Below are 22,333 nucleotides of genomic sequence, written 5' to 3' on the forward strand. Positions count from 1 at the left end.
TGCAAGGAGCTTGCCAACCCTGCTGCAGTCTCTACCCCTCCTCTTGCCTCCCAGGCTCTCTGCAATGCCCTTGCCTCTCACTTTATCTCAAAAACCCAGGACACCCTGTCCACCCTCTCCTCTCCTCCCCCCTCCTATTCCCTCTGAGTCTGTCCTTGCTGCCCCCCCCTTAAGCACCCTCACCCTCCTTCTCGGCCTTTCCTCTTTTCTCCCCTGATGAGGTCGCTAGACACGTCCCATCTATGAAAGCCTCGTCAAAACAGGTTCATCCCTATTCCTCTAAAACCATCAATGACCACATTGACACCCTTGCTCCAGTCCTTGCTGATTTCTGCAACCACTCCATTGCTTCAGGATCCCCCCCCCTTCTGAAGCATTCCCTTGTGCATCCTCTACCCAAGAAACTCACAGCTGATCCTTCCTGTCCTACTAACTATCGCCCAATTTACATTACTCCCTTTCTGGGCAAACTCCTGGAAAAGCTGGCCATCTCTCAGTTTAACCTTCATTCCGATTCTGTCGGCTGTCTCCATGACCATCAGTCTGGCTTCACAGCTGCCAGAAGCACGGAAACTGCTCTACTGAACATCCGTGAAGATCTGCTCTCCAACCTTGACTCTTAACATTCCCTCTGTCCTCATCCTACTTGATCTCTCTTCTGCCTTCGACACAGTCAACCATACCATCCTGCTGAACCGTCTCTGTGACGACCTGCGTATCACTGATCAGGCACTGGCCTGGCTGACCTCTTTCCTCTTTGATCGACCCTCCCAGGTCCAACTTGGGTCCTTCCTGTCATCTATCGTCCTCTCTACCTGTGGTGCTCCCCAGGGGTCTAACCTCTCACCCTGGCTTTTCAACCGATACCTGGCAACTCTCGCCCACTGCATTGCCATTTTTTGCTCAACTTTCCAGTGCTATGCTGACGACACTCAACTCATTTTCAGGCTGCCCTCGGCCACCTCCTGTCCCATCTCTGATTTCCTAACTGCCATTCAAGATTGGTGTGCCGCCAATGATCTTTGTCTGAATGCCAGCAAGACAGAGATCCTCCTCATCAGCACACCTTCAACATCCTTTTCCCCTCACTCTCTGGCCAGACTCCCTTGACCCTCCTCCTACCCCCACCTTCGAGGCTAAGAACCTTGAGGTCATCTTTGACTCCACACTTTCCTTCTCTGCCCACATCTCTGAGGTCTCTAAAAAGTCAAACTTCCTACTGCACCTCCTCAGAGGTACTCTGCCTTTCCTCTCCTTCCCCCAGAAGCTCACTGTCTCCCAAGCTCTGGTTCTCTATAGGTTGAACTATTGTAACAGCCTCTTTCAAAATCTACCTGCCTCTACTCTCCGCCCTCTGCAACTAATCCAGAACAGGACTGCAAGAATTGTCCTTGGCCTCAAGCCCTGGGATCGTATCTCTCCAGCTCTGAAATTTCTCCATTGGCTCCCAGTGGATGCCAGGATTAAATTCAAAACCCTCTGCATTGTCCACAAGGCTTTCTGGGGCCTGCGTCCAAAATCCCTTCAGCTATCCCGCCGCAAATATCTCCCCTCTCAAGCCCTTCGCTCCTCTACCTCTAGCTCCCTCAGGGTCAGTCGGTTTTCAAAGAAACGAGCTGGGGTTAGATCTGTCTTCGACTGGGGCCTCCCTCTGGAATAGCCTCCATGCCACTCTAAAACTTGAGCAGAACCATCTCCGGTTCCGGAAGTACCTGAAGGCCTTCCTCTTTGCTTCTGCCTTCGCTGCCCCTCTCCCCTGCTGATCTGCTCTCTCTTAGAACTGTGCACCTCGCTGGGCCCAGGTACCTGCTCACCCTGCCACCGTCCTGCACTGCCTCCTGGCCACCCCTTGCACTGGAGACTGTGGGCCTGATCACGACTTTGGCGGTAACCCTTAAATCCGGTGGTAGCGCTATTACCGGGAAAATCCGCCAGCGGTAAGAATGGGGCATTCCCGAATGGGCTCAATGGGGAATGGGGATTAACATTACCGCCAAACTCGTGATCCGGCGCTATTAGCGCCGGGGAGTTCGGCGGTAGGGCTAATACCGCCGGCGGTATTACCGCTGGCGTTACCGCCAAAGTCGTGATCAGGCCCTGTGTCTGTACCCATTCAGTCCCCTAGCCCCTTCTTTTTCTGCACTACCCAGTCTGCTGCCGTAAACACAGCACTTGCCACTTGCTGGCTGCACTACCTCTGTTTATTGCCTCTATTCTCTATTTATTTTTATTTATTATTATTTATCTGTTTCTCCTCTGCTCCACACTCTCCACTCTCCCCCTTCCATGTACTTTTCCCCTTTCCCATGCACTTTCGTGTTCTCAATGTCACTGGGCCTAGTAAGATCATTGTTGTGTTCTCCCCTGTACCCCTCCCTTGCCTGGTCGCACTCTGAAACACTTGTGTATGAGGCAATACAAATAAAATATCATATCATATAAGGTTGTCGACCCCAAGATTATAAAATCAGGACAAACTATATTGAAAGATAGAGCCCAAACTAAATACCTTCCTCAATCCCAAGGGTACAATGTGAAGGATTATGGAAATGTTGTCACTAAACCATCTTGCTTTGAGAAAGCTCATTCTCATAGCCCCTCTGTTAAAAGCCTTAAGGGAATTAAATCTACCCTTACAAATAATTCAAAAGTTGAAAAACCTAACTATTGGAAGAAACTACAAGTCCCCAAATCCTAAAGGTACTGAGGCAAGAAAGAGGGCTGAAGAGGCATGTAGATGCCAAAGTCAGGCAGTTAAGCTTAGTAACCATTGCAGTTGTCAGGTAATTAAGGCTAATAGTCCTCACCTGAAGACAATCATTGAATCTGTGAGGCATAAAAGGGCCCATGGAGACATCAGATTTCACCTGCATGTTCTGAGAGAGTCCTGTTTGCCCAAAATGCAGGAGACTAATGCCAGAAGCAGAAGGCAAGCCGAGGGTTTTGGTAGGAAAAAGAACTCCCAAATCAAGTGGCCGGACCAAAGACACCTGTGCTGGAGAAGGATTTGGGTCCCCAGCGAGTGAGAAGCAGTAGAAGTGGTAGGGGAAGTCTGGAAACCAATACAACCCATAAAACCAGTGTCTATGAAGCCAGTGAGTGAAGCAGGCTGTTCAAATACACTGTGCGAGCCTTGCCAGTGACTGTAGACTGCTCCTACGTGACTCGCGTACAGCTTAATGCGAGTGAAAGCTGTTAGTTATATCTGAAGTCGTATTTACAATGGAATTGTAGCACTCGTGTATAAGGTTAAAGATCAACACTCGCGTGAGAAGCTATAATCATTGAAAAACAATGTTGAACTTATTAAGAGTGTTCATGCCTAACGGAGTGGTTGCGTGTGCCTAATTGGCAAGAGTGAACGCTCCCTAAACCATTACCAAATACCTAACATTGTCTATATACAAGTTACAAAGAGTGAGACCTACATTAAAAGGAGGTTGTGTGTGCCTAATTGTAATTCCCAAGGGAAGACAGGACTTCATCCTTTACCGTTACACTGGAATACAATACTTTATTCAACTTTAAACCTTGAAATCCACTTGAAAGAGAGGTTGGGTGTGCCTAATTTTGTTTTCACCTTAAAGTCTGAACTCTACACTTTATCCAAAAGTGACATTCTTTCCATTTCAGAGAAGTAAAGAGTCTAAAGTGTTGAAGAGAAGCACCAGCATTACCTAAGCCAAGAGGCACCACCTTTTCATAGTGAAACCAGTCTTACCGGAATTGGTGACTAATACCAAATATAAATTACTGACCCCACCAAAAGACCTAAAACACATACCACGAAAAGTTCGAACTACCAAAAGTTCAAACTTTTCATCGTATGTGTTTAGGTCTTTTGGTGGGGTCGGTCAACATTTTATTTCATTTTTCTTTTCTTTTTTTAAAAGGCTGCAGGGGGTTGCGGGGGTGTCACTATACAGTATAGTGAGCGGGAGTTACGAGGGACTACCCCGCAGCTCACCCGACCAAAAAAAAGAAAGGCCAGGGGCTGCGGGGGTGTCCCGCACAACATCCCGATCACTATACTAGACAGTATAGTGAGCAGAGGTTGTGGGGGAAACCCCTGGAGTTGCCCGAAAAGAAAGAAAAAAAGGACTCTGCCGCGCCAGTTCCCGATCACGGAAGTGAAAGGGAACCGGCACTGCAGGGACACATCATGTCGGAAGGAAAGGTAAGTAGGGTGGTGGGGGTATGTTGTGGGTGGGGATGTGTTGTGGGTGTGGGTTTGTATGGTTTTGGGGTTGTTTTGTAATGGATGGCTGCATGGGAAATGTACAAACATTTCTCATGCAAACATTTCCGTCGCAGGTTATTCAGCCGCGGGAAAATGACACAGATCAGTCTTACCAATAGTTAGAGACGTCCAACTGCACTGTGAAGTTCTTAAGTCAAGTGGCCTAAGAAACAAGTATGTTATTGTTACCTGAAGCTGAGAGAGTGGCACCAAGGCTTCTGGGTACTTACTTGGCTGATAACTGGCAGAAAGGAGTGAATAAAGCTGGGGAAGGGGAGCTAATTGCTTGTGAAGGATATTCAGAAGTAAAATATAATATGTGGTGCTAAAGACGGCTGAAGCTAGGAAGAAGTGCGTCTTATGGGCAGAAGTAGGTTGTTCTTTTTTGAGAAAGTCATTAAAAGGGAGGATGTCTTGCCTACCTGAAGAGGTTGAAGTGTCTTGTCAAAGCCCGACTAACAATTCAAAAGTACTGAGCAGTAGTAGTAATATTTGAACTGTGGTGGTACATTAAGTTGTCAGCAGATGTCCAATTTAAGTGGTTTGAAGCAGTAACGTACTGTAGGACAAAGGTGACTGTTCTCGTAGTACCAACAGTAGAAGTGAGATTGTTGAAAATGGAGGCAGCAGCACAGAGAAAGCAGCCTGACAAATATACCAAATGTAAAGTTGTAACTGAAGAAGTCCTAAAGAATTGTGTATAATTGACATTGTGGAATATAACATCTTCTTTTGAACTTTGTCCATTTATCTGAAGGAAGAGACAATCTATCATAACCATGATTAGCATTGGTGCTATTTATTTTTCTGAAAGTAGGAAGGGGATCATTTCATCCAGGAACAAAGAGTTGTTACCAGTGGATTTTTGTTTGATGAACTTTTTCTTTGACTTTGAACATTCAAGAGCTAGTTCAAACCCTTTCTTCTCTTTTGTTGAACATTTTGGAGTTCACTTTGAATCCTGGGGAAGGGATCTTAATCAGGATAGGAGATGGCCATTCAGACGTTGGGGGTCATTCCGAGGTTGGTGCTAAGGGAAAAACTATGCCGGTAAAGGAATACCGGCATCGATTACCGCTACAGGATATTCCGACCAGCCCGACCGCTATTAGCGGCATCGTAAAGTACGATGCTGTTAATAGCGGTCTGGGCACACGACCACCCATGCCGGCATTAGCGGTATGCCGTAAACTGGAGTAGATCACAAGTGAAACGGACATGCAAATAACGGCCTCATGAAGGCGGAAAAAGTTCTTACCGGCATGCCGTAAATACCAGCATCGCCGACCTACCGTAAAATGCCCTGAGCAGTGTTCACAACTGCCACAGGTGCACACAATCAGCACAGGATGAGGCAATGGAGTCTGGCCCAGTACAAAAGGAGCACACCCACACTCCACACCCCCTCCCACACCAAGAGAATTCCGATAGTAGTAGCATTACTGGAGCTGGAGGACATGCTTGCATTGCCACAACATCAACAACAACAGCCGCCACCACAGAGGAGACGCAGGAGGAGAAGGAGGGTGAGACAGGCCCAGCATGCCCCACCAGTGCAGCTACCGTCACCACGCCGGCAGCCCCCAATCCCTCGCATCAGAGCCAGTCCTTTCAACCTAAGCCTTGAGCAGATCCAGACCCTGTACCGTATGGACCGGGACACCATCACCACCATAGTGGACCTGATACACAACGACATGGTGAGCCTCATTGAAATACGCACCGCCATCCCCCTCTACGGAAGGTAGTGTCTGTGCTCCACTTCCTTGCCACAGGCACCTACCAGCACACAGTGGGGCACATGCATGGCATATCACAACCCTTATTTCCTCAGATTCTGAACCAAGTGCTGGATGCCCTCCTCAAGCACACAAGGGACTACATATCCCTACATATCCCTACCATGGACTCCCCAGGAGATATTTGGAATAAAAGTTGGCTTCCATGCACTGGCAGGCATGCCAAATTGTGTCGGTCCCCTCGACTGCACCCACGTGGAGTTGGTGGTCCCGCATGCCATGGAGGTGGTGTACTGCAACCGCAAGCAATACCACTCCATCATTGTGCAGATGGAATGTGACTCCAGCAAGATCACCACACATTGTCATGTCCGATATCCCGGATCCACACATGATGCCATGCTGCTGTGGAATTCCTTGCTACCCCACCACATGGAGCGACGTGCCTGTCTGTTCAGTAAGTCGCCTGACGGGCCCATGGCAGTGCAGTTGGGGGATGTGATTGGTGGGTGAGTGGAGACAGCACATACAGCATAACACTGTGGCCCTACATTTTCCGACCTGAACCAGACCCAACAATGCCTTACATCGGACCAGTGGTTCACACCGATACCCCATACGTAGAAGCAGGCCACATCCCTCATTGCGTCCACTGCACATCAACTGAGCATACCCTCTACGACACAATCCAGCAACATGCAGGGAGTATGCCTAACGCACATGAAGGCAGCAAAGCACAATACAGGACATCTGCAAGAGCATGCAAGGGAACACCCTGAAACATGTGGACTACGCAATCCACACCTGCGACAAATGTACCTGTATGCATACACCCAGGGACCTGTGCATGTGAACACCAAATAGCTCCAGCCATGACCGTGATTACTACAGGTGTAATGCCACAAATTGAGTCGTGCATACCTCATTGTGCCCCCATGCAGGTGATTGTGGCTATATCTTGAATCCCTGGCTCCTCACCCCTGTTTGGATCCCGCAGACAATGCACGAAGAGGAGTGCAATGGGGTCCATATCCGCACCCGTGTTCTGATCGAGCAGACCTTTGGCCTGTTGAAGGCACATTTCCACTGCCTCAGAATGTATGGTGGAGCACTCCTTTACAGGCCTGAGAAGGTGGACAAGATCACCATGGTCTGTGCTATACTGATCAACATGTGCATCCTGACATTTAACAGCAACCACCGGGTGAAGTTGGGGATGATGAAGGATAAGAGTAGTACATCAGCCATGTGCCAATGCCCATGAGGAACGTGCAGTGCGCCAATCAGTGATGGACATTTACGTATCATGCACTGTGATGAAGAGGGTGCATCAAATTACGCTGACTGTGCACTGGGTTTGGGGGACTCTGGGGAGTGTGCACTGTTTGGCATTGAATCCTGACACACTTAATCAGCAATGTCCAGTCATGTTATTTGTATCAAAATGGAATGTAATGATCAATAAAACTATTTACATAGATGAACAGCCCACCCACGATGCAACAGTCTACCCACGCACCCCTGTCCACTCCCACCACCCTCCACCACTCCACCCTCTAACCCCCCCCCCAAACATCCCCCATCCCACAACTCTCCCATACAGCCATGTGCCGGCACACATCATGAGTTCTAACAGCCTCCAACCCGCATGTCTGTCTGGCTACAGTCAGCCCCTTTTGCAGGGAGGCTGTGGCTCTCCTGGCCGGCGCATGGTGCGTAGCGACTTACGCACAGGGCTGGTCTGAGCTGAGCTTGCAGGGGTACTGCTCGTGGATGGCGGGGGTCGTGACTCAGCAGGTGCTGCAGGGCACTGTGCCATGGTGGCAGCCAAATGTGCGAGTGCCTGGGTGACTGATTCCATGCCCTGGCGCACCCGCCTAGCAACACGGTTCACAGCACAGGTGAGTGCCTGTGTGCTGTCACAGTGGGCCTGGCGTGTGGCTTCCCCTACTGCGATGAATTGTCGCAACATGTCCATGGACTGCTGACACTCCTCCATGCGGGTGATGCGGCCCTCTAGGTCACGCATGTCTTTGATGGCTGGTGGTCGCAAGGGAGCTGGAGATGTACTGAATTGAGGGCTGAATACAGCTCCAGCCATCTCCTCCCCGGAGCTATTGCCACATGACCCATGTCCCAGTGAGTGCTGTGGTGTGTTCCCCATGGATGGTGTCCCCTCAGTGTCCTCCGTGTTTACAACAAAGCAAAGTCCTGGTGTATCTAAGGTTGGCCCGTATGGGGTGTGAATAAATTAAAGTTATTCATCCGGTCCCAAAACCTTTATATCTAGTATAATTCATAGATATTGCATGCAGTCAGAAATTAAAGTCATTCCTTCAAAATGAGACATAAACATTATGGAAATTGCAAATTAAAAGCTTTATATCAAAGAAACAGAAAATGATATACAAAAGTAAGGTCTAACATGTAACAGCATGTAAAAACAATGGTTTAAATGGTACATACACGAATTAGGTGTAGAATCATTAAAAAATTGAGAATACGTAATGAAAAAAACTTTTTTAACATAAGTTAGTTAACAGTCACAGTTGGTTGACAAATGAACTCTTAACAAGTGAAAGTATGAAATTGAAGAAAATGAAATAAAAAACAGTAATATTCATCGTAAGCTGTAACCTTATTGAGGAAAACACGTGCCCCTTGTTGTGGGGCAATTATGAAGAAACAAATAAGTTAATTATTTTTCGTATCCCAAAATCGAAAATTATTATGTATTGGGATTGGGTCTGCCTACGCATCAGGGGGACAAAGTGAAGGAGACAATGCAAAAAAAGGGGGGAGAGAGCTAATGGGTAAGGTGTCCTTGTCCTTTGGTTAATTGTTTCAGAAAGGAAGGGATCCTAAATGTTGCACTGTAATGTGATGAACCTTGTGTCCCCTCTGGTTAGCACTGCGTTTCGGCGGTACAGACTCCAAAGAATAATGATCTTCGTATCTGAAAAGAATACTCCGCCTTCATCAGGGCAATAAGTAGCAGGACCCTGTAATTGTGAAAAAAAGGGGGAGAACCAGTTAGGTGGAAAAAAATAAAATAAACTCTAGTAGTGTTATGCAAAGTTCTAAGGGTAGATGAAGGGTGACAATTATATATCGAAAATCTGCATGCAAACTAGAGTGTCATGCTAGGATATGGGCAGATCAGAGGACATTAGTCTTGTCTGCCTGGGGTCTCATATTACCAAGTCTCAGTGTCCTCCGACATGCATTGCCCTGCCTTGTCAGCCTCATCCTGTTGGACATCATCCTCTGCAGTATCTCTTGCAGATTGGGCCACCTCCCCTGTGTCACTAGTGGCCGGTGACTGAGGTGCATCACCATTGCTGGACGTTGCTGTACACTCCTCGTCCACATGTGTTGGCTGCAGTGGTGCAGGGGCCATTTGGTCTGTGGGATTGGGAGCCAGAGTGGCTTGTGCTAGGTGTGCAGTGATGGCACCCAATTTCCCAGGCCGGTGCTCATTCCCTTCCTGTCGGGGGTGGATGCTCCTCAGGTCCTATGGCCTGTGACACCTGTTTACCAGACTGCTGTGGCATGGGGGTGGTTGTTTTTATCCTCCTGGCGCTTGACGTGGATGGTCTGGTGCCATCATCTTCCCCTCTGCTTCTGCCTGGTGCTGTTGGCTTTGTTTCTACGTTGGGCCTGTCATCGCTTTCTGATAGTGTGCCTGTGTGGGATGGAGAGGCAGGGCATGAGTCATGGGTGTAGGGACAGCCGACATATATTGATCTAGATACATTCTGGGTCCTGTGCGTTGCTGTCTGCATGTTGGAGGGGCAGACATGGTGCTTACAGGTTTTGGGTGTGTGGTGCAGTGTCTGTGCGTCCTAGCGCATCTATGTTGTGTATGCATTTTGCTTCTTGGATTACGGGTGTGTAGTGGATTGTGTGCGGTGTACATGCCTCAGGATGTGCTTTCTATGTGATGTGTCTCCAGGGCTCTGGTGTAAACCTGGTGGTGGAGCTGTATGCACCATGCAGTGGGATGTGACACTGGTGGGGCCTGCTTCTCAGCAGTGCTGCATGTGTGTGTCTGCATGCTGATGTTACTTGTGTTTGGAATTGGACACTGGTGGTTTTGTGTCATTGGGGTTGGTTGTGTGTGTCTGTGACAGGGGTGTGGCATTTCTATGGGGCAGTCATTAGATGGGTGGTGATGGGCAAAGTACTTGCTGTAATCAACTTGCCATTTGGACTCAGCCATTGAATTTGTGTTGGTTGTGTGTGTGTGTTCACTTTTGTGTATGTGTAGTGCCAACGCTCACTCACCTTCGTCAGCAGATGTTACTCCTGTCTCAGCACGCCTGACCCCTTCTGTGGCCTCCATGTGTAACAGGGAGCAGCAAGTTACCTCCCACCGTGCTAGCTTGATTGGCTTGGAGGGTTCAGTTCCTGTTGTCTGGGCCTGATAACAGTTGGCAGTCAGTATGTTTCGGACACGCAGCCGCATGTCGTCCCACCTTTTCCAGCATTCTTTTGTGTTGCGTGTAGTTGTCTCCACTGCGGACACCTTCTGGGCCACCACATCCCAGATCTGTTTCTTCCTCATTTGTGTTGCACGGCGCAGGTCTGTGCTGAACACCACATCTGCATGCTGGGCCAGGGTGTCAACCAGCATGATTAGCTCCTCGTCGCAGAAACGTTGTTTGTGCAGACAAGGTGTGCCTTTGCGGGTGGACTGTGTCATTTTCTGACAGGCTGGGATCTCAGTTTTGTATTTCAGTGCCTGTAGCCATGGGATTGAAATGGATTATGATTTTATAGATGGCCGACGTGCACTTTCCCGTTCCGGCGCGATGACGTTACTTCCGGTTCTGCCCATTAGCGGGCACCTCTAATAGTGGTGCCCGCTAATGCCGTATCCATTGATGCCGGTAGTGCTATCTGTGGTTTCCATGATTCCGCTAAAAGCCATTTTCGGGTCTTTAGCGGCATGCCGGTAATGTCTTTACTGGCATGGCGCAAAGCTCGTGCCCATGAAGTCGTAATAGCACTCTATTAGCGAGCTCTTACCTACACGGACACGGTATTTGCACCATGCCGGTAAGGACAGTTACTTACCTCCAAACTCTGAATGAGGCCATTGTGTTGATATTGTTTATTATATTGTGTTGCTGTATCATTTCCTTTGTATATTTGTTGTTTAATGTGAGGGACAGTTTTCCCATGCTAGAGAATGTTCCTTTAGCCTTTGGGCTGGGTCGGGAATTGTAGAGCAGGGCAAGCTAGGTATTATCTTTATATAATTTCTTTAATGAAATGGCATATTTTGCTAAATCTACTAGCAGCTGTCTGCCTCGCATTACTGACCCCTCACATTGGGGAGGAAGTTCTTACATGGGGGATCTTCTGCCCGCAGTGTGTCATACTCACTTTTCCTGCTCAAATCTGCCCCAGCAGAAGCACTGCCTGGGAAAATGTTGTTGCTGGGGTAGGAAATCTTAGCCCTTAGAATCAAGCTAAACAGAGACCATCTGAACCAAGTGTCACAGTTAGTAGAGGGTATTGCAGCTGCCACTGCATCCTCATTGACTCCATTATCCCGAGAACAAGTAGTGATCGGAACTATGGTGCTTCAGAACCGTATAGCTTAAGACATCGTCCTAGCTTCACAAGGAGGCGTGTGTGCAATTGTGAAATTTGCCACACTGTAAGCCTCCTTCACACCAGTCTGGAGTCTTTCTGGACATTTGGGTCTTGAATTGAAGGTGAGTCTATTGGTCGGATCTTACTCATAGTATTAGTCATAATTCCGATTCTGTCCTGTTTATTGCTGACTTGTGTCTCTATTATGGAGAATGTGCCACCTGCTCGGAAGACTCTCAGACTGGCCAAGTGCTTTACTGTCATGCTACGGTAGAAATAAATGGTTATGATATGCATGGGTGTGATGTTTGTTCCCCCAAAGATGTATCTAATGAGACTCGAGTGAAGGTCTCATAGGAGGGAATTGTGGGGGGAAATCTGCAATTGAAAATTGTATGTACTCTCTAACATACTGCTGCATTATAATATTGAGTAGGTACTTGTTGAGATGGATTCATCAAATCTGGCCTGGTGGACAGATTTCAGGAGGTCATCCAGGTCATAGTGAACAGGGGGAACTCTGGGAGTTTATTCAAACCAATATAGGTAAGCATGAAAGATTATAAGCGTGGAAGAGTGGTTAGGGTGGAGTCTCATGAGAGGTGAGTGGGGTCAGGGGTCCACAATAAGTCCACCGAGTGAAATACACGATGATTATGTTTGGACAGTAGTGTAAAATATTATAGGCCTAAAAACACACACACTAGGAAAATGAATCAAGCAGTTAATAATATCACACAACTCTCTAAATATAAAACTTATGTACAGTCACCTTTGATTATAACCATGCACACAAGTCACCCATGTACCTGTAAGGGAAGTTAAGTGTTAAGGGAGTTTTCCTAAAGTCTACCTGTGGTAAGACTTTATAAAGCTATCCCTTGGTATACAGAGCCCCAACTTCTAGTAGCAATCTGTACTACTCAAGGTTTTGGTAGTATGGCAGAGCAGCCAGGCTTCTTTTCGGGGGGCGGAGGGGGATCGGGGAGGGGAGGGGGAGATGTGAGTTGTAGTTAAGTACAATGATCTCAGTAAATACATAGGCTCAAAGAAACACTTACACACTTGTAGTTATAGTAAAATAATTATTTATTTTATATACACAAGGATAGTTATATTCAGGAAGTACTGTTTCAAACTAATGAACACAATAGAAAATCAATGCAATACTTCAGGTGAGTAAACCATAAGTTAAGACTTGTACTGTTAATGAACAAAGTTCAATGTCAGTAAAATCACTTTGTTATAGTAACTTAGAAAATGTTCTGTTGTAGGAATAAAAAAAGGTTAAGCAACACCAACAAAAGCGGGTCAGTACTTTAAAAGACTTGCATTACTTCACGACTTAAGGCTTTAGCAGCCCATCCCTAGCTAGGTAGGAGTTCTTCAAAGTCAGGTTGGAGGTAAAGCAGATAAGGCACAGATGCAGAAAAGAGAAAGTTCCAGAGGATTATTCAATTACAAGTAATTAAAGGGCTTTTGTTGGTCAAAAAGGTTTCAGAGACCGTGGGAAAGGCTCCCTATGGCGCACAAGCATTGGGCCTGGGCGAACGGTATGGGCGAACACCCAAACACTGGATTCAACACCCCAGCAACAAAGAAGCGTTGTACTCAAGGTATGTACTACCACAAGTCCCACAGTACCTGGGGAATTATAAAGAAGATGCAGCTGGATTCTTTCACGGTGCAGCAGTGGTGGACCTGTTCTTCTGTTCCTTGATCGTGGTGACGAAAGGAGGGACTCTGGAAGAGATGTTGCACCAGCAGTCGAGAGAAAGGACTTGCAGCAAAGGATTCCTCGTGCTCCGTCAGTGTGCAGTTGGGGCGCCTTTTCAAAGACACCAATGGGGATTTATTCTCTTCCGAACTAATTACCTCGCTTGCTCGGTCCTGCCCTCTGGTGAGGGGACTTTAGAGGAGGGGGGTGGTCTTGCCTCTGGAGGTCCGTAAGGATTCGACCAAAGTTTCAGGAGAGTTTTTCATGGCAAGACAATGCACTGCAATCAGGCTCTAGGTCTCAGGGTACTGGAGTTTTGCAGCCCAGGAAATTTGCAGCACATTGTGGGATGGCTTCAATTGAAGGTTATCTTAGGACTGATTATGCCCACCAGTCCAAGGGAGGAAGTCGTCCTCTTTGGAGCTTCCCTGTCAATTTGAAAACTTGGTCAGGACAGCAGCAGTACTTCAGCAGGCATCTCTGGTCATCTTCTTCGGTTCTTCTACTCCAGTGGTCGACTTGCTATTTGCCTCCATATCTTCTCCTATTATCCATGAACCCAGCCAATTAACAGTCATGCAACATTCAAACTTTGATGTGGGGGGCTGTGCTTTTCAGGATAGCCATCCTCCCAGTGTAACTGGTTCTAGGCAGGCATCCCACAAGACAAAAAACAGCAGAGTTTTGGATCCCTTCCCTGCTTCCTGTCCTTGCAGACACACTGAAGCCTCGGAAAGCTTGTCAAAGGATTCCAGGGCATTGCGTCCTCCGACGTATTCCATATCTATGACAGTAATCACCACAGCTGTGCTGCTTCGGAAAACCTTTCTGCGTCCTGCATCGATGACGTCGATACGCCGCCCTCGAGGACCTCCTCCGACGGCCGACGTCGCTGGATATTATAAGTAGGACGCAGGACGCCCGTAGCCTCAGTTCCGTTTTTTCCGCGCACGCCTCGACTCTTTGGAGTTTCTGTTCTTCGAACCTGTTAGTTTGTGAAGTTATCCTTCGTGATGTCTACCTCGTCTTCCACCCCGCGTCCGGGCTTTAAGAAGTGCGGGGACTGTGGGTCCAAGATGTCGGTGACAGACTTGCACGATGCCTGCCTCTGGTGCCTCAGGGAGGCCCATGACACAGATGATTGTGTTGACTGCCAGTCGCTTACGTCCAAAGCCTTGCGGGAGCGCAAGAAGAAACTGTCGGTAGGTAAGGTGTCCAAGCCACGGAAGTCGAGGTCTGCGGGACTTTCGACGGACGACTCGAGGGGCGACTCTCCGCATCGTCGTCGGAAGTCCAGTGGGTCTCAGTCCCGGAGTAGGTCCCGCCACTCCTCGGCCTCTTCGAGGCACTCCCGGAAGCGCCGTCATCGGTCGCCTTCCCCGTCCTCATTCGAGGACTCCACCTGTCGGCGGGTCGCTTATCACACCAAGCATGCGACGCCAGAGGAATGGGTTTCCTTCGGTAAGAAAATGCTAGCGATTCTTGAATCGCAGGGCACTGGTCCGTCCGTGCCTCCGAGTGGGGTCGGTCGTGATCGGTCGAGACACCGCTCGCACGCCTTTGGGCTCGGGTGGTCGGCACGATTCGCGGGAAAGGTCCTGCTCAAGGGAAATCGTTCTCGTCATGCCTGTTCCAGGTCCCCGTCCTCGACGCGCTCGAGACAGTGTGCACCTGTGGTGTCTTCGAGGAAGACGTCGACGCCTGTGGCGCCGACGTCGTCGACGGACTCTTTCGAGGCTCCGCCTCCGAAGAAGTCGTCGACGCCATCGGCGCCCAGGCTGTCGAGGGACACGCTCGGGGCTCCGCCCTCGAGGCCTGTGTCGATGCCGTCGATGCTGTCTGCGCCGCGTTCGGCGTCAACGCCGATTCACTCAACGCCTTTCGAGGCTGTTTTGACGGGGGTACCCCGGGGCACGGTGGAACCCCCTAGAAAGGCTCTGGCCAAGGTCAAGCATGACTTTGTTCCCCATTCTGTGCCCTCTTACCGCCATCTTGAGTACATTTCAGAGGTGGATGAGGGCTCTGATGATGGCATGGTTCCTGATACGGTGCCAGATGAGATTCTCTCGGCCATAGCCAAATTGAGGACCTGCGTCAGTCCCTGCACAACGCCAGTGATCTGGACACCTCTACGGAGGTGGAGTTTTGTAGGCCTGAGCCTGACACTGCCGACTCCTCGTACCGGCGCCTTATGTCTAGGGTCACAGAGTACTTGGGGTGGTCTGCTCCCCCAAGGGATTTTCTTCAGGATGACCTTACGGATATACTCGACCAAGGTCCACCAACTGACCCGGTACTGCCGTTCCATATGGCTCTACAGAAAAGGGTGGCGGTGGCTTGGACTGCTCCGGAGAGTCTCCCGGCAGTGGGCAAGTCTTTGCTGCGAAAATACCGCCCAGCCAGTAGCGACCCCTGCTACTTGACCAAGCACCCCACTACTGAGAGTTTTGTGGTGCAGGCGGCTACGGCCCCAGCAAAGCAGGCGTTGTATCCTACCATCCCTCCTGATAGGTATGACAAGCGTTTTGATGGTTGGGCGAAGAAAGTGTTTTCTTCAGGGGGTATGGCGCTTCAGGCGGCCAACTCTGTATGTGCCTTGTCATGTTTCACGCACACTCTGTGGAACTGTGTTTCCTTAGCGGCTGAACATATTCCCGAAGGGGACGAACGGGATGGTTTCCTTGCCATGGTTCAGGATGGCAAGGATGCCATGTGTGAGGCCGTTCAGTCGGGTTTGGACATGGCAGATTGCGTCAGCTGGTCCATGGCGGCGAGCACCGTAATACGCAGGTTTGCGTGGTTGCGGAAGTCGGGGTTTGCTCCTGATGTGCAAGCCCGGCTAATCAACATGCCCTTTGACGGTGAACATCTCTTTGGCAGCAAGGTTGACGAGAGCCTTGAAAGGTTGCAGACCTCCAAAGTAGCAGCAAAGTCGTTGGGCCCTGCAGTTCGACAAACTCCGCCTTTTCGTCCTAGGGGACAGCAATGAAGGGGAGGTTCCTTTCGTTATTACTCATCCTTTGGTAAAGTGAGAGGAGCTGCCAGTCAAAGGGGCCACCGTAGGAGTGCCAGTGGTGGAAAACAAAGTACTCGAGGTGCCAAGGCCGCTCGGCAGTTGCCTCTTGCCCTCAGGCAACGCCGCTTCAGCTCAGTCATGAGGCCATGTCCCATGGTTCGCCAGTTGGGGGAAAGCTGGCGCAGCATCTTGTAGAGTGGTGTGCCATTACTTCAGATGTGTGGGTTCTGGAGATCATAGCCCACGGCTACTGTCTTCCTTTCCAGCAGAGGCCTCACGACAATCCACTGGGGAATCTCTTTGAAGAGTCTGGATCCGCTCCTTGCGCAGGAAAATCAATCCCTGCTGGAGAAAGGCGCCATAGAACTGGTGCCTGTAGCAGAGAGGAACAAGGTATGGTATTCCCCTTTATTTTTTGATTTCCAAGAAAGACGGGGGATTGAGACCCATCATGGACTTGCGCGGTTTGAACAAACTCCTCAGGAAGGACAAGTTCAAGATGGTTAATCTCTCTCAAGTCCTCCAGGCCCTTCAACTTCAGGACTGGTTGGTGTCTCTCGACCTCAAGGACGCTTATTTTCATGTGCCGATCCATCCAAAGCACAAGAAGTACCTGAGGTTCACGGTTGGCGGCTCGCACCTTTAGTTTCGGGTCCTGCCGTTCGGATTGACCTCCGCCCCGAGGTTCTTCACCAAGCTCATGGTAGTGGGGGCAGCGCATCTCAGGAAAGGGGGGATTCACGTCTACCCCTACCTGGACGATTGGATGATCAGGGCGCGCTCTCCCGAGCAAGTCCTGGATCATCTGTCAGTCACCTGCCACTCCCTCCACAAGCTGGGCTTCTCCCTCAACTTGAAGTTCCATTTGATGCCAACTCAGAGGCTCCAGTACATCGGAGCAGTGCTCGACACGTCCCTGGGGCAGTGTTTTCCTCCCCAGGTGAGGGCTCATCACACTCAGCAGATGGTGTACAAGTTTCATCTTGCCCAGAGTCTCCCAGCGTTCGAGTTCTTGCGATTGCTCGGCCTAATGGCATCCTGCATTCTTTTGGTGCCAGAGGCCAGGTTGCGGATGAGATCTTTGCAATGGGCACTCCGGCTCCAGTGGTCTCAGTCCTCCGGCAGGATGTTGGACCCTGTGCAGGTGCCGTCCTCGGTCGCCCAGGATCTTCTGTGGTGGGCCGTCGAAGGCAATCTGGTGAAGGGGGCTCCCTTTTGGCTCTCCTGGCAGAGGTGACGATCGTGACGGACGCATCCCTCACGGGATTGGGTGCTCATGCCAACGAGCTGACAGTCCGTGGTCGTTGGTCTCCGTCGGAGTCCAGACTCCATATCAATCTGTTGGAGCTGAGGGCCTTTTTTCTGCCGACTGTGCGAGGAAAGAATGTCCTGATCTGACGGACAACACAGTGGCCATGCACTACCTCAACAAAAAGGGGGGGGGGCAGGGTCACTTCCTCTGTGCAGGGAGGCGATGCAGCTCAGGTTCTGGGCAATCCAGCAGGAAGTTTCGATCTCGGCAGTTCATATGGCCGGAGGCGAAAACGAGACGGCGGACGCTCTGAGCAGGCAGAGCGCGATCTCCCACGAGTGGGAGTTGGCTCAGAAGATTCTCCTGGAGATCTTTGCCCTTTGGGGGACCCCTCAAGTGGATCTCTTCGCCTCCAGTGTCAACCGGAAGTGCTAAAGGTTCTGCTTGCGGGAATTTCCTCCAAAAGGAGCCTTAGGAGACGCGTTCGTGGTGGAGTGGTCTTTCCCACTGCTGTACGCGTTTCCTCCAGTCCCCGTCATCCCGCAAGTGCTGCAGAGGTTACGAATGTTCGGTTCCCGGATAATCCTCATTGCTCCGGCATGGGCCCGGAGGACGTGGTACCCGGACCTTCTTGACTTGTCCATCTGCCCTCCACGTCGTTTTTCCTACTGAGACCATCTGCTCTCACGGGAGGGGGGGTCAGGTTCTCCATCCAGAGGTCAGATCCCTCAACCTTCACGCTTGGTTTCTGAAAGGTTTAGGTGTAAGGATTGGGACCTCCCTGAAGACGTGATGGAGATGTTGCTTTCGGCCAGAAGGCCCGCAACCAAGTCCCTGTACCGTTGACGAAAGTTCTCCGACTGGTGCAGGGTTAAGAATGTGGATCCTTTTGCATGTGACATTCCTGTGTTTCTGTCTTTTTTGCTTTCTTTAGCCCACAGGGGCTTGCAAGTGAGTACGGTTAAAGTTTACCTGGCGGCGCTGTCCATATTTAAGTGCTCATCTGAAGAGTGTTCTTATTTTAAAATTCCTTTAATTTCTCAGTTTCTAAAAGGGCTCACTAATGTGTTCCCTCCGTCACCTTTCCAGGTGCCCGGTTGGGATTTGAACCTTGTCCTAAAGTTTCTGATGGGTGCTCCATTTGAGCCTTTGCATTTTTGCTCTTTGAGACTGTTAACTCTTAAAACTGTATTTTTGGTTGCGGTCACTTCCGCTCGCAGAGTGAGTGAGTTGCAGGCACTTTCAGTTAAGCCACCCTTCGCTGTATTTCATAAGGACAGTCCTTCCTTTCTTCCGAAGGTGGTGTCGGAATTTCATTTAGGCCAGAAGGTTGTTCTCCCGGCATTTCATCCTCCTCCACATCCTGGCAAGGAAGAGGAGAGGCTCCATAGGCTCGATCCTAGGAGAGCTTTAAGCTTTTATATTTCACGCATGTCCCGGGTCAGAGTGGACTATCAACTCTTCATTGGTTACGCTGGTAAGCGTTTGGGACAAGCTGTGACTAAGCAGACTTTGTCTCGCTGGATTATTCTGGCTATTTCTGAGTGTTACCGTTTGGCGGGTAAGGACCCACCGGTCGGCTTGCGGGCCCATTCTACCAGGGGTATGGCTGCCTCTACTGCCCTACAGAGGGGTGTTCCTATTTGTAACATCTGTGACGCAGCCACCTGGGCTTCGGTCCATACTTTTGTACATCACTACTCCCTCGATTCCATCCGTGGGCAGGATCTGGCCTTTGGCAAGGCGGTCCTTTGCTCTGCAATTTGATTGGGCATTCTAAATTTTTTTTGCTAAATTCTTTTCCCACCTCCTTGCATTGGTACTGCTTTGGGAGTCTGTCATAGATATGGAATACGTCGGAGGACCCAATCCCCTCGAAGAACAAGTTACTCTCTTACCTGGTAACGTTCTTTCGATGGGATGGTCTGACGACGTATTCCATATCGCTGCCTTCCCCGCTACAGAATTTCTTATGCGATTGCAGCTTACTTTTCCGCAAGGCTTTGTGTGGTCAGACTGGCAGAATACTGGTGCCACACGATCTGGGGGAAAAAACTACAACTGAGGTTATGGGCGTTGTGCGTCCTACTTACAACATCCAGTGATGTCGGCCGTCGGAGGAGGTCCTCGAGGGCGGCGTATCGACGTCATCGACGCAGGACACAGACGCCGAAAGATTTTGCGAAGCAGCACAGCTGTGGTGATTACTGTCATAGATATGGAATACATCGTCGTACCATCCCATCGAAAGAACGTTACCAGGTAAGAGAGTAACCTGTTCTTCTCGCTGAAGACAAAAGTCAAACCAGGATCCCCCCCCCCCCCCCGACCCCTCATCCACCCAGGACGGCAGAAGGACCAAGAAAGGACAAGCACCTAATAAAATAGTGATAAAAGAAAGAAGCCACCATTTTGGGTCAATGGTGATCGTTCTGTGTATAACCGCAGCTGTGAAGACAGCCTGCGAGTAAAAATGACACAAAGGTCGGTAGAACACGTCTACTGCCACCAGCCATAATTGAATGTTTGTCACTGTAAATGAAATGTTATAGGAGCAGTGGGAAAGGGGATACAAGGTAACCGCTCGGCACTCCACATAGGGTGGTGTGTGCTGATCTGACAAAAGGAACAGAGCAGGATTAAATGTATCCTTGCAACCTTGAAAAAAGTAAGAATATAAAAAGGAGAGCCCAAAGGGTTCCCAGCAACACTGCACAATGGTGTGCTGCAAAAGTGAAACACAGATGTCTTAAAAAGTATAGAGGAAAGCAAGACTCCATAAAATAATAAAAGCAGAATGAACAAGGTTGCCCATAGTCAGAGCAAACAGAATGTATGAGGGGGAAAAAGGCTCCTCTTGTTCAGAAAAATGGGGGGAAAAGTCCAAGAGTCCAGCAAAAAGTGGTAGAGGGGATTTGGCATAAAAATGACATATCTCCCGAACAGTAAGTAGCTAAGCAATTAGGAGAGGGGATACAGTTAGAGAATGTTCCTGAGGGGATGAACAATGTCCCAGAAGACGTTCAAAGGGATTTGGAGTCAAGTAAAGTACTTTTCCTAGACTCTTGAGCAGCTTTTTCAACAAACGTTTAAAAAGCAACGGAATGGAATATAAATTAAAGTTCTTCACAAATGTTATAATGGAGGAGATGGGGGCACCGGTAATATTGCGACTACTCACTACCCTTACTCTGATTTTCCCAAAGGACTTGGCAGGTCGAATGGGGGTCGCTAGAGGTAGGTTTTCCCGCCGTTGGATCCAGAAATAAATGCCCAGGAGCTGCAGGTGCAAGGACGTTTCCGGTCGAGCTACGTGCAACCACTTCCAAAGAAGAAATACAGCAGCCACCAATGCAGCGCTCTTCAGGACACACTACCAGACAGGGGATGGCCGGTTCTAGCGACAGTCACTGCACTTTGCCGAAAGCAGGCATCTCTTCAGTCGCAAACAAAGGAAGCCGTCCAGAACAGATTTGGCAGGAAGGCGGCTCGTAGGACTAGCTGGTGACTACCGAAGTTCCGGGCAAAAAAGTGGAGCGGCAACGCTTCTGGCACGGTAGCCCAAAACGGAACTGGTCAGTCCACCGGGTGGTCCAGGGACACTTCGGAATGCTGCAGCCTGCAGGATCGTGAGAAGACGTTGAGATTGGTTGTTTGCATCAGTTCATAGGGTCGAAGCACCAGTAAGGGTCTTCCGAGAACGGGTATTCCAGCAGGCTTCACCGGAACAGCAGCAAGAATGGTCACCAGGCCTCTTCAGGATTTGTCCTTGGGTATTCTGTCATCAGCACAGCTACAGAGGATACTTGGCTCCCATTCTGATCTGCTGGAATGGTTGCAGGACTCTTCTTCTTATTCTAGATTCAGTTGATTGATCAAACGTAGCCCTCCAATATCGAGGATCTGTACCATTCATTCACACCAGCAGCGGTCCAATCCAATCGGTGACCACTGTGGGGCTGACTCATGCATGCACACTAGACTCACTGCCACCAGTTTACAGTTTATGGAATGGGGCCAGCAGTCCCAGCCTACTTCCTGGGCCCATACACACATGGCATTCACTAGCCCACAAAAACAGCAGTTTTCCCATGCAAAGAATGACCATAAAAGGGTTTTCCTCACCTGAGGAGGCAGGAAGAAAGCCAAAGAACAAAATGGCAAAAGAAACAAGCGAAAAATCTCGTGGCACGGATCTCGTTTGGCAGTAGCCACTGTTAGTAGTCCAATGCGGTAAGCGCAAATGTGCCAACTAGAAATGTATAGCTGAAATTGTAAAAATGTATCTGCTGCCACCAGCTTGTCTTTAGGCACATTTAAAAGCAACCAAGAATCCCTTTGGTGTAAGTCTAGGATGATACAAAAGTATTCCCATTGCACTGAATTGGAAGATGCTGTGTGCAATATGAAAAAGTTACCCAAAAGACAAAGGGATACATAGTTTCCCAGTACTGACAGCCAGAAGCACTAATCAGTTTCCCCATGACAAATGAGCAAAATGCCAGTGAAGTGAAGCGGAAGGCTACACTTCTCTGCAAACATTCAGGACAAGGTGTAAAACAAATGTTTGGGGGTCCTTAGAATATGGAGGGAAAGTTGCTTAAAAGAGAGATTTTTCCAAACAGTACTCCTTTGGGTAGAATTGAACAGGGCTTGCGGGGGAGTGGGTGTTCTCATTTGCGTATTATACTGTTGTCAGTTTGTTTTGTCCAATTTCAAGACTTTTTACTAATAAAATGTTCCCCAATTCACCAGAATGATCAGT

The 22,333-nt window shown here is 49.3% G+C and overlaps 1 protein-coding gene across 4 annotated transcripts in view; it reads left to right on the forward strand.

Moving 5' to 3' along the window:
- AFG2B (AFG2 AAA ATPase homolog B) overlaps positions 1-22,333 on the forward strand; it is a 275,189-nt gene that overhangs the window by 122,725 nt on the left and 130,131 nt on the right. The window lies entirely within an intron of this gene.

Source organism: Ambystoma mexicanum, chromosome 11 (genome assembly GCF_040938575.1).
Source record: "Ambystoma mexicanum isolate Mex_15411 chromosome 11, UKY_AmexF1_1, whole genome shotgun sequence".
Taxonomy (NCBI): Eukaryota; Metazoa; Chordata; class Amphibia; order Caudata; family Ambystomatidae; genus Ambystoma; species Ambystoma mexicanum.